At 42.8% G+C, this 13,705-nt stretch overlaps 1 long non-coding RNA gene across 1 annotated transcript; it reads left to right on the top strand.

Annotated features, from left to right (window-relative positions):
- The first annotated feature begins 12,029 nt into the window (after nucleotides 1–12,029).
- On the top strand, nucleotides 12,030–13,212 carry LOC127344592 (uncharacterized). The gene is made up of 3 exons (XR_007878092.2): nucleotides 12,030–12,246; nucleotides 12,615–12,679; nucleotides 12,928–13,212. It is a non-coding gene; the product is annotated as an uncharacterized lncRNA (long non-coding RNA).
- The last annotated feature ends 493 nt before the right edge of the window (nucleotides 13,213–13,705 follow it).

Here is a 13,705-nt window from a genome sequence, read left to right as displayed (position 1 = left end):
CTAATTCATACAACTACGAAAAATTAGTTCCACAATTTTTTTACTACAACATACGATTTAATTCTACATAAGCAAATTTTGTAATGACAAATATTGCAATATATAGGGAAGTACATAATAACTATAACTAATGTTCATAACATTATTATATGGTTAATTATGATAGCTAAGTGAAAATGTACTAACTAATATTATAGTGATTATATAATAAGTTAAAAAGAAGTATAAGAGTTTAGTACAAAACTAAGTATATTTATTTTCATTCCCAATACTTTTTAGACCAGCACCATATGCATAACAGAGGCAATGCATGCAGGCCGTGGCGCATCACGGAGCTGCAGGCACATCTTAGACCCGCTCGAGGATCGACGGCCGACGAACGGCGGGTTTGCAATGGTGAAGCGCTACGCTGATCTGTATGATCACTTCCGCAGATCCATGGAGCAGATGATCGACGAGGGGCTGGAGGGCGGCGAATATGACTTCGAAGGCGGAGAGCGGGACGCGGAGGGGATCCTAGTGACGTACCTCGTTCTCAACTCGCGCCACCAATGATCGATTAACGATGGTGTGATGTTGATAGGTTTAACTTTTTCGAGTCAGGGTAGGATGGAGTTTGAGATATGCTATGTTGAGTATGGGTTAGATGTGTCCCTAATTCATTTCTGAATCTCAGTTCGCTCACTTGTGCTTAATTGGGAGTTCAAATCTATTCTATTTTTATGAGTGGTAGTGGTGTCGTACCTTAATTTTTGCACGTATGAATACCACAATTGTGCTTAGTGTGAATATGTTATGTAGTATAGTATTGAATTAGATGATTCCCCGCGCGTTGCTGCGGGAACATTCGCATACAAATTGTTGACATCATGTATTTTACCATGGAAAATTGAACTTGTAGCCAGGAGTTCTCTATGACGAGTTAAATTCAAAGTATTATGTTTGAAAGATGGAACTATACTAACACCGGCATATATATATATATATAGGGTCGCACTATGCTGAAACCGGTGCTCAGAATATTATTCTGAGCATCTTTTCAGCCTATATAGACGCGATCTGTGAAAAAATACTGGGAGAAAACCCTCCCCGATGCCTTTCATCCGCAACCTCCCAACCGCCACCACGACCGATTTGCCGCTCCCTCCCGCCGCCACTCCGGCGCCTTCCGCCCCGCGGCTACCTCCACGAGCTCGTGCGCCGGCGACGCAAGCTCTCCGCCCAGATCCCAGGACTAGTCGGCGCCCGTGCTCCATTCTCCCCCGCCGCTGGCCCGAAAGGCCACCTCTTCTTTCCCCGCCCGCTGGCCCAAGCTCAGCCGCCACCCTGGAATTTCGTCGTCCGCCTCGTCCTTCCCCAGCTCCCCGCCGGCCGGGACTGCACCCACTTCCCTGTTTCGGCCACCCAGGCCTGGCCGCGCACCCACCAGTGGCGTGTGGCCTGCCGTGTCGCCCTATCCCCAAGTCCCCTCTGCCGTTCGTCGAATTTCCTTATCCCCAATTCTGCGCTCGCCATTTCCTGATTCTGATCGACCTATGCCGATTCTCTTGGCCATGGGCGGGGTACGGCTGGGGAACTTCCCCTTTTTCTTCTGAAAATTGCACATCCAGCTAAGGCGCTCAGCCTTGTATATTGGGATGCAGTAAACGTTGATTTCGAGGCAGTTCAGATGGATTAAATAGGCACCGCACTCCTCCTATTTGATAAGTACACTTCTCGTAGGAGCTCCAGTGTGCAATTTTTTCTGAAGTTTGGAATCATCTGCTCAGCCCGTGCCATCCGCCATACGATGCGCCGACGGTTGCATGCGCGCAGCATCCATGTTCAGTAAGCCATGTCGCCAGACTGCTTTTTCCTGCGTGGGTGCCGTCGTGCTGCGCACTCCTGCTGCTACTGTTTTGCACATGCTCCTGCCGCTATCTCTCTCTCAGTCTCTCATGCGGCAGTTGCTGCTGCCTCTATATCTTAAACGCAAGCTGCAGCTGCTCTTTGAGGCGGTAAGCTGTTGGTGCTATCTCCTTCTGTCCTTTCTCTTTTGTCCCATTGTTGGCCAGTAAAACGAGCTACAGTACTATTTTCAATGTAAAATTCATTTGGTTTGTATGCCCAATTTTAATACAGGAAGCCTTTCTTCTATATTTTAAATTTAATTGCTTTGTAGTTCATGTATGAGAGATAGCACTAGTGTTAAAAATTGGTGGATTATAAGCTTGATTTAAAAATTTCTAGTTGTGAAAAGAAAGAAGTTACATTGATGTCACTCCGCATCACAAAAGGCTCAGGAAATAAGTACACATATATTCCGTGAGCAGTACAATCATATTCTGTGATAAGTACATATATTTTTGTATTATACACTAAATATTAAGACACTAGAGATGCTTGTATTTACTAAGTACATTCATAGGCCGTGGGCAGTATTTAAAAACAAATAGGAAATTCAGTAAAGAAAATCTGATTTTTTTTTGTTGGAACGTACATAAAAGTAATAACAAGGGGGAGTACATATTATAGAATCTGGGAACAGGTGAGTTAGCATAAAATTTTCCTCCACGAATTGTAGATAAATTATTGCTAGAAGAGATCAATTGCTGCGAACTACATATGTTAACATTAGGAAGTACACGATCAGTTTTGGAAGCACAATTCTGTCTTGTATTGCATACAATATAATAAAACTCATACAGTTATCTCTCGGAAAGTGCAAGCAATGATTTTGAGAAGTACAAGTTGTAAAAAAGGGAGGTACCCAAATGTCAGTTTTGAAAGTGCAAAAATAATCTAGAAACCTAAGGCCCGATACGTGAGAAAGTACACCCACTTAATACACAGGAAGTACAAGAAAAACCGACAAAAGACTAATTGTAGAAAAAATAAAATAATCTAGTCATCCGGAGTGAAGGTCAAATACTTGTGGTCGAGAAGTACAACTATTTGGTGCGAGTTGTGCACCTACTTCATATTGGAAGTACTAGAAAACCAATGTAGAAAAAAACAAAATAATCTTATTATCCACGAGGAAGTTCAACTACTTGACGCTGAGAAGTATAAGTATTCGACACGAGCAGTACACCTGCTTAATATATGAAGTACAAGAAAACCGAGAAAATCCAAATGTACAAAAAATATATAACCCGGTCATCCGCGAGGAAGTTCAAATGCTAGACACAGATAAGTACAACCCTTTTAACACGAGCAGTACAAGCAGTTATTATAGGAAGTAAAAGAAAACCAACAAAATCCAAATCTAGAAAAAACATAAAAAATCCCGTCATCCGTGAGGAAGTTCAAATAGTTGATGCGGAGAAGTGCAACCATTCAACACGAGTAGTGCACCCGCTTAATATAGGAAGTACAAGAAACCAACAAAATCCAACTGTACAAAAAACAAAAATAATCCCGTCACCCTCGAGGAAGTTCATATACTTGAAAACGAGAAGCACAACCATTCGGCACGAGCAGTACACCCACTTAATATAGAAAAGTACAAGAAACCCGACAAAGTCCAAATGTAGAAAAAACAAAATAATCCCATCATCTGCGAGGAAGTACGTGCAGTAATTCCGAGAAGTACAGGAGGAGACAACAGGAAGTACAAGCGGTAATTACATGAATTAAAAGTGTTCAAATAAAAATACTCCCACCTAAGTTCACATAGGAAAAAACAATAATAATCCCATCACCCGTAAAGAAGTTCATATACTTGACAATGAGAAGTACAACCATTCAACACGAGCAATACACCCACTTAATATAGGAAGTATAAGAAACCGACAAAGTCCAAATGTAGAAAAAACAAAATAATCCCATCATCTGCAAGGAAGTACGAGCAATGATTCTGAGAAGTATAGGCGGAGACAACAGTAAGTACAAGCGGTAATTACATGCAGAAAATACCCCCACATAAGTTCACAAAGCAACATTGTGAAGTTCAAATATTAAGATCCGGGAAGTGCAGCATCTCTTAAAATAGAATATAGGGACAATCTAACATTATCATTTTGAAGCACACATGCTAGTTTTTGTAAAAACACACTAGTATCAAAACATTTCCAGGAAGTACAACCACGAAGGCCAAGCAGTACAAGGACATGTCATGGGAAGTTCAGATGCGTGTGGTTGTGCTGAGCATTTTGTGTGGCCACGGACCTCAAACGAACACCGTATGAGAAACTTATAGTCATTTTACTGAACACTTTCGTGAAACAGCACCGAGAAGTACAACCACATTTCCCTAGAAGTGCAAGTTCGTGTCAAGGGAAGTTCAATGCTCTGTTTTTACGGGGCGGAAATCTATTGTTCAAATCTCATCGATTTGATCACCAACCACTTCAATCATTATCACCAAAAGCTTTATATGGTAGAGTATATGTCTAATTTCATTACCTACAACATTTTACAACAAATAGATGGATCTAATCTATTAAATTCAAATTGTTATCCAACAAAATATACCGGAAACATAATTTCAAAACATCTAAAATTACTTTCAAATCATTTGGAGTTGGAAAAAATGGTAGATACGAAAAAGATGCGCCATTTTGAGACCTTTCCAACCGTATATCATTTGCATTGCTTAAATATGCCGCATGAAAATCGCGGGGAAAATCATTCGGTGCCCATCACATAAAACGGGCGGACAGTAAATCGAGTTATTCTCTTAAACTGTAAGGAATTAGAGAAAACAATTGGAATAAGAAAGTTGCGCCTAGTCCATAGCTTTCCAACGCCATATCATTTGCATCATTCCGACAAACGGTTGAAAAAATTCATCCAAATTACTGTCCGCTCATTTTTTAGTACGTCCGAATTTCGGTATTTTCAAAATTGTTCAAAAACTGTGAGGATTTTGAAAAAACTTAAAACATGAAAAAGTTGCGCAATTTCATTATCTTTCCAACGGTATATCATTTGCACAGTTTAGATAAGCGATTCGAAAATTGAACTAAAAGTTCGTTTTCTGGCCATATAGAAGCGTTTTCGTATTTCCAAAATTAAATTTAAACCGTGCAAAATCTGTGAAAAGTGTGAACATGAAAAAGTTGCGGTTTTTCATTATCTATCCAACGGTATATCATTTGCATAGTTCCGACAAATGGTTAAGAAACTCGAGGTATAATCAGTACCTCTGAAGAAAACGGGAAGTTCAGGTAAGTTCGACAGAAAGTTGAACCCTGTTATCCGGGAAGTATAACCTTGTGTCCAGGAAAGTACAAGTCGGTGCTCAGAATATTATTCTGCAACCGGTTGCAGAATAGTGCTGGTATATATATATATATATATATATAGAGAGAGAGAGAGAGAGAGAGAGAGAGAGAGAGAGAGAGAAAAGCTTTTCTATTTTGTGTCTCCATGGAGGTGGCAATCATCACTCTTGAGGTTGCTTTGAGATTCGTTTTGGTGCCATGTGCCACTTCCTCCAACATATGTTTCTTCTATTTAGTAGTGGCTTTGCGTATTTCCTCTTTGGGATGGGTTAGGTCCACACCCTGCCAACTTTATAGACCTAGGCCTGCCCCCCTAGTAGCGCTCTACCCGAGTAAAAATCTGGTGCAGCCTCGATTTTCGACCCGATCAAGTGCCATTGTTGCATAAGGTGCTGCACTCTTATTCAGAATCCCGTTTCATAGTTGGAGAGTTTGCTATGTTCCCCGTTCCCCCCGTTTTTCTTTGTGATTGTGGGGAATCGGTAGTTAGGAGATTTGGTAGGTTTTTGCTTCTAGTAGAGGAGCCGCAGTAAAAGCCAGTTCTAGCGTGACACAGCCTGTATGACACCAATTTTGCACGGTTTTGATAGGCATAATCAATGCATTGATCTTGCACGGTGGAAGAAAACGAGGCACTAAACGAGAAATTCCCATTACGGTTATGAGAGAGAAGAAGAGGTCCGACACGGGGATGGAATCTAACCTATTCGAACCCATCACGTGATTCGAAAAAGGTAGTCACATGTCTCGAAAAAGGTGATCACATGTCTAGAAAGGTGGTCACATGTCTCGAAAAAGTTGGTCACATGTCTAGAAAAATGTGACCACATGTCTCGAGAAAGGTGGTCACATGTCTAGAACCCGAGGTACGCTTCAAACTGGTATGTTAGTCGCCACCTTTACTCAAAAATTTAGTGAAAACTTTCCACATCACACTGGTACAAGCTGCACCGTAGCAGTTCATCGATCCTCGGTCCTGGACCTGTTCGGTACTCGTCAAAGATTCTGTTACCTCGCTTATAACTTCACGATCAGCATATACCTTCGTCTAGACAGCTCTTCTCTCGTGTACAGTTGTCTTAAGCTTGGTCAGTTGTAGATCTGAACAAACTCAGGGATATGAGTCAGGAGGAAGGTAATACTTGTTTCTGATTTGTTCTCCATGCTTAGTGGTGTCTGGTTATTTGTTCACCCGCATGTAAGAAACATTAATTTGATGCATTTCAAACATGCGACTGTCTGAAACCATAGTGCCATATTGTTTTTTCCACTATTTCACTTTATGACAGTTCAGTTTCGTGGTAGTAGCAGGAACGCGCATTAGGTTAGTAATTAACAAAGCTCACACTTATCTAGATTGAAGCTCCAAAGTGGCATTTCTTTTATCACGCACATGTTAGAATTTATGTAGGGAAGAAATATTAAAGCATCTTCACTCATAGCTTGAACATATATTTTTAATGGGGATTTCTTTCTAAAGTGATAAGCAGACTCCTTTTCTGTGGGCAAGCTTCGATTTCCATCCCCATGCACATATAAACTGGCGCTCGAATCCATCGCCGCCAGACAACACTGTTAGAGACATGGCGCACAATTATGAGGCTGGCGGAAGAGGCACCGACGATGAGCGCTCCCGCCAGTTAAACCTCGACGAGTTAAAAGGAAGGGCCGATGATATTTATTCGTCAGTTCAACCTTTGTTTAGACATACGGAGGCTTAGAGCATTTCCACCGGTGGCCCCTAAATAGGCGCCGGCAGGGGCGCCAGCACCTCCGTATGGGGGGCGCCGGCACTGCATCCTCTATTTGGGGATGCTGCTCCCACACCGGCACCTCCGTGTAGGATTTATGGTTTAGGGTTACAAACTAGCGAGTTTATGCTTTTGGAGGAAGTAGTTATTCACCTCGTGGCACCTTTGTTGAGCATGCCTAGAACCATTGGGCGTGTTTCTCATGCACCGTTTCCGATAGCATGTGGCTCTTCTTCATCTTTTCACCTTGTCTGGCTAAGTTATTTACATGAATATTGTAAAACTTATTTTGCATGCACAAGATAATAATGACTTATTTGCATGTACTTCAAAATTTTGTAAAATTTGCGTAGTAGGGCTTTTGAGATCCTTTTGTTTTACGTTCTTCCAATTGTTCACTAAAATATCTACGCGGTATATATATTCAAAATGGAACTATCAACATTTGGTACTCGTCTATGACACTTTGTACAATTGTATATCATACCTTTCATTAAGACTTGTGGCTCCATTTGAAGTTTCCTTTTCTAAAACCAAGAATAAATTTATCTTAAGTTTCATTGGATAAAAGTGGAATTTGTGAGGAAAAAGAAAATTTAACTCAAAGAGGGTGGGGTATTGTCAATATCAATCCCAAGTTGCATATGGCTTATGTTTAATGTATAGGATTTATGGTTTAGGGTTACAAACTAGCGTTTATGATTTTGCAGGAAGTAGCTTTTCACGTGGCTCCATTGTTGAGCATGCCTAGAACCAGTGGGAGTTTTTCTCATGCACCGTTTTCCATAGCATGTGGCTCTTATTCATATTTTCACCTTTTTAGCTAAGTTATTTACATGAATATTGTAAACTTTATTTTGCATGCACCAAAACATGATGAATTATTTGCATGTACTTCAAAATATTTTCAAAATTTGCGTAGTAGAGCTTTTGAGATCCTTTTGTTTTACGTTTTCCAGTTGTTCACTAAAATATCTACGCGGTATATATATTCAAAATGGAAATATCAATATTTGGTACTCATCTATAACACTTTGTACAATTGTATGGCATACATTTCACTAAGTGTGGCTCCATTTAAAGTTTCCTTTTCTAAAGCCGAGAACAAATTTATATTAAGTTTCATTGGATAAAAGTGGAATGTGTGAGGGAAAACAAAATTTAAAACGAAGTGGGTGGGGGTATTGTCAATATCAATCCCAAGTTGCATATGGCTTATGTTTAATGTATAGGATTTATGATTTAGGGGTACAAGCTAGCGTATTTAATTTTGCTTTTGGAGGAAGTCTTAGGGCCTGTTTGGTTCCCAGCCACACTTTGCCAAGCCAAAGTTTGGCAATTTGGCATGTGTTTGGTTCTTGCCACACTTTAGAGCTGCCACACTTCACTATTCATATGGCCCACTTGTCATAGAGTGAATTTTTTGCCAACTTTTGCCACACTTTGTGGCTTCCAAAATCATAGCCACACTTTGTGGCTTCCAAAATCATAGCCACACTTTTGTGGCTGCCACACTTGCCAAAGTTAGGCTTGGCAAAGTGTGGCCGGGAACCAAACATGCCCTTAGAGCAACTCTAACACGGCCGTAGATGTCGTCGTAACTGCATTTTTCCGGCGGATTTACGGATTCGGGCCAAAAGCCGCACAGATCGGAGCCTGAACTCGCGGCCCGTCCCGAAAAAAATTCTCGGGGACCCGAGAAAATCGGCGCACGCCCCCTATATATACAGGCCGCAGAGGGGAGCTCGGTTCCAAAACCCTACTCCCCTCCGTCGCTTCCGCCGCTTCGCCGCCCTACTTCGATGAGAAATCCGTTGCCGCATCCGCCACCTCCACCTCCACCGCATGGCTGACGCCGGCAGCTGTGGGAAGGGAGGCGGTTGGATTGGCGACGGATACTCGCCGCGGCCCCCCCCCCCCCCCCGGTCTTCCGCTTGGAGGCGGAGCGGAAGAAGTGGAACGACTCCGAGGGCACGCGGAAGCGGTGCGATCTACGGTGAACCAACTGGGGGCTCACGCCTCCGGGGAAGCTCGCCCGCGACGCCAATAACGACGAGGGGTCTTCCTTTGGAGGATCGTGTCGTTGCCTGGCGCCGCCCTTCGACGACAACAAGGAGGAGAAGGAGGAGGAGCCGCCACGCGGGGTCTACAATAATGGCGACTACGTCCTCAATGAAAAGGAGGAGTCGACGGCGATCAAGCAGGTCGTCATTATATCGGAGGCGGAGGCGCGCGGGGTTCCGTTGCAAGGAGGAGGAGATCTTTCAGCAGGTGCGCCTGTACGAGGCGGCGCAGAGGGAGGCCGGCGTCCGCCTCCAAGCAGGAGATCGTGGACCTTGACTCCGAGTAGGTGTCCTCCTCCGCTGTCCTCCGCATCGCCGTCGTCCGCCTCGCCATCGTCCACCGCGTGTAGAGGCCCCGGTAAGTATCCCAGGACCAAATTTTGTTCATCGTTAGGGTCGGGCGGCGATGCATCAGTAAATTATGTATGTATGACTATGAATTTCATCGCCGAACTTGTATTGCGATGAACAATTCTCCCGGTAAATTTTAATTTACAGTTTTCCGGTTCCGACTTACGGTTCTATTTTGAAACTAGTTTTTCGGGAGACTAAACTTAACTTTTTGAGTTCGCGTTTTTTCGGGCTCGGTTAGAGGTGCTCTTATATAGTATTCATATGAAGAATACAATGACGGTTCTAAAGCAAAAGTTGATTATTGGCGGAAAAAATGTAACGGCAACTACTTTTCCTATTTGATCAGTCTATGAAGCACCCTCATTCATTCATCATCTATTTTACATTTGGAAAATGCAAGACATGGGCACTCATTATATTATACTATATATTAAAGCTGACCCCCTTTTGCCAAAACCTCAGCAATTTGGGTACTGTGCTAGTATTTGGGTACTGTTGATGGTAAGTTTTCATCCAATCAATCTTTGACGCGTATATTGTTTTAACATTGTAGAAGGGCGAGCGGTCTTCCTGGTTTGCGTGTTTATCTGCCTCCCACCATCGCGGTCAAAGCGGCGGAGAACCCTTCAGTACTACTCAATCCCCGTCATGCCGACTAATCTTTTCCTCCAAATTCCCCTCTAGCGCCCACATCCTACTGGGCAGGGCCACCCTCTTCCTCGGTTCCTCCCTGGCCGTCCTGCAGGCACCCCATTAGAGTGATGCATCCCCACGCCGAGCTCCTCTATCGCCGGCGGCCGCGGTGTGTCTTGACGGCTGGTCCGCTCCTGCTCGGCGACCAGCATGGCCATCCCCTGTTCCCGATTCAGGGGCGCAGCCGGCAGGGCCCACATCGATGGCAACGTGGGCTGCGGGGCCTATGGCGGCGGTCAGCGACGGACGCCCTCAGCAGGAGCAGGGTGACATGACTGCGAGCGAGCGGACGGACGGAGGGGTCTAGATGGTGGTGTTCCATGTTCATCATGTCGTCTGCTGATCGTTAGCTTTCTTGCGGCCGGCTCCTCAGTTCGCGGTTGGCTCCAAGGGATATCTCTTTTTCTTTATTGTGCAGGCACGTTATGATTTCAGTTTAATTCAGCGTGATTGGTCGGTCCGTGATACATGTGTGTCCACGGTTTCATTTTTGATTCCGTATTGTTCAAGGGTTGATTCATGTCTGTGGCTGATTGGTGTTCCTCAGGTTGCGACTGCATCTAGATCGTCTGCTCCATTTCCTCACGTTTGTGCGACACTCTGCCTGACTGATGTTCTTCTGATCTGGGAGTGTGAGAGCTGTTGCTCCGGCTGGTGCTTCTGCTGATTCACGTCGCCCCGTTGCCCCGCCGCTCTCGCCGCAAGCCCGCAACCGCCGAACATGTCCATGTCGTGCATCATGGTGTAGCTGCTGCCTGGCTGGCCGGAGGCCCGCGTCGCGCACGGGTCAGTGGTGCAACGACCGGGGAGTGGTCCTTGCCCAGATCGACCACGGGGCTACCCGGCGGCTGCTGATCTAGGAGCGCGGCTCAGCTTCCACGCGACGATGACAACACTGTTGGCAACGCAGACCGTGACAGACGTGCAGCAGAAGCAGGTTTGAGAGGGTTGCACCGTCCTTTTCTTGCTCGCAGACTACAGGTGAAAATGTCGTCGATTGTCTCCAATGTTGTTAATTTCTTCTGTTTTCCTTTGTTGATGTTCTCACCAAGGATTTTCTTCCTTATGCAGGCTGTAAATTGAAAAGAACCACCCGTTTCTGCATCCTCGCACCGATAAGTAAAAAGCATTCACTCTTAATATTGTACACTATAACTCTTTGATATCTCGATATGAAATTTGAATATTTCATGGTTTCTACATATAATGCATTGTTGTTGTACCATCGGTAGCAATTCAGTGGTATCCTTTTGCACAGCCCCACCAGCCTCAAGTTCAGCAGTGAAAAGGGGTTCGACAGTAAGATCAGATGTTTCTCATTCTGAAACTTACGTCCTAGCACCATCACCTTACAGTCACGCTGCCATGGTAAAAGTGAGAGTTGTATCCTTTTGCCCAGTCTCCAGCAACACATCAGTATTAGTAATAGAACGATTAATCCAATGGCTGTTCTAGCACATTCAAGATGATATGCATTATCCTTTCCCTTAAGCTTACATGTCCAAAATCATTCTTGAATAGTCTTCTCACTACAATGTGCTCTGTAGTACAATATCAGGTTTCATGGTTTGAGTTTAACAGTGTATTAGCCCTTCCGTATGTTCTAACTAGCACATTAATCTTGAGTTCTTCCATCAATTTGTATTATTTGAAGTTCTCAACGTAAAGTTGACCCTGCTCAGGATTACTTCTTAACGGTCTTTTCCAAACTTTTCACATGTTCCTCTTCTTTCAAACTTATATACATGTTTATCAGCAAATTCAACTGATAATATGCCATGTTTGTGAAATTTAGATGTTGGTACCTGGGAGATATATTTCAGTGTCCAGAATTATGATGATTTCGAACATGGTTAATTTAATACGGAGGACCAGACATGGACCTAAAACAAGGTCAACCATTCAAAAAAAAAAGGAAAGTCAGCACACCATATTTCTTACATACATACTTCAGGGTTTTGTATACGGGTAGAAAGCTAAAAAAATAGTAAAATTTATTGCTCATTACACAACTTGATGTGCAGAAATTCATTTGCCTTCTTTGTAAAAAAATATTCAGCTTTAATTGAAATCACAGAGAAACGCAATGGAAGGTTATGGGCCAAGGAACCGCATTGACCAGTTTAGAGACTGGCAAGTTTATATATGGACCAGTTATTTATAATGGTAGATCATCTGGTACGTGTTACATAATGCGTTTGTGTTTTGATTTTCCGTCTTGAGAAATACCCTTTTTGTTCATATCACTATTACAGGGAGCAACCATGCAAGGTTGTCACCAAACAACAGTTGGGAGAGGAACTGGAAGGGCCCATTTATACATACGAACTGTTCATTATCACAAAAGCCTGGAATACACATAGATATGGAGATCACAGATACGTAATTCACCTCATGTTAGGGGCATCCGTTGGGTGCTACAATTGGACCCGTGGCTAATCATTTGTCCGCGCTGGCTTTTGCTTATGTTGGCGGGTTTCTTCAAATTATTGCAGACAATATAGCTTCCTTCTTCTTGCTGAATTCCTTATAATCCAGTTTTACAGATGGCATTATCTGCTTTACATGATCAGCATGCAGTCCATTTACAATTGCTTAATTATGTTTCCAAGTAAGTGCAGATTTTTTTTCTTTCATTTGTAACTCTCTTGGATGAAATTAGTTCTATAAGATCATCATAAAAAACACTGCAGAAACCCCACTTTTAACAAGTCTACACCAGCAGGAAAACTATACTAAGTTGGACATATGCTTCCAGTTTCTAAAACCTGTAAAAGTAATTCTTGCTGTATAAGTTACTGAAGAAAGGCGAGTTGTCTTCCGTATAAATTAAAAATTCATCTTTGATCAATGTTCCAGGGAAATACATTGGATGGATGTGTGCCAAGCAACCACATAGGTCATTTCAGAGACTAATTGAAGAAAGATCCGATCTTTCATTTGAGATGTTCATCATCTCTGAAGCATGAAGAAAGATCCAAGAAATTTTATGTATCTTGATAATTTTGCAATGTTGCGTACAATGTGCAACAGTTTGGAGCTCTGGCAGCACACATTGGAGATAATGCTCTTCTTTCAGGGTACTTATCTAAAATCACATATGATTTATATCATCTATTTGATTTCCATCCTTCGATTACTGCATACTCTATTTTGTTCCCATTTTCCGATCGGTTCTATTCACTATAGAAATAACCATGCTTGCGAATTCTTATTAGCAGCTCAATATATACTCATTATCTACAGTGCAATACATGAGAAGAGTTTTTGTCAATGGAACTATTCCCAGCTAAATAGGTCAATGCACCTGTCCAGGTAAAATTTCAGGACCGATTGTAACTAAATGATATAGGCTGCAGTGTATAAAATGAAATCATTCCATCCTCTTTTCTTTGCAGCAAATATAATTAATCTACAGCAAGTGAGTCCAGCTAAAGGTCAAACGATATTAAAGCTGAGCCCTTTTGCTAAATCCTCAGCAATTTGGGTACTGTGCTAGTATTTGGGTACTGTTGATGGTAAGTTTTCATCCAATCAATCTTTGACGCGTATATTGTTTTAACATTGTAGAAGGGCGAGCGGTCTTCCTGGTTTGCGTGTTTATCTGCCTCCCACCATCGCGGTAAAAGCGGCGGAG

This window comes from Lolium perenne, chromosome 3, assembly GCF_019359855.2.
Source record: "Lolium perenne isolate Kyuss_39 chromosome 3, Kyuss_2.0, whole genome shotgun sequence".
In the NCBI taxonomy this organism is placed as follows: Eukaryota; Viridiplantae; Streptophyta; class Magnoliopsida; order Poales; family Poaceae; genus Lolium; species Lolium perenne.
The sequence above is the reverse complement of the archived record's forward strand: the minus strand, read 5'-3'. Positions and strand labels throughout refer to the sequence as shown.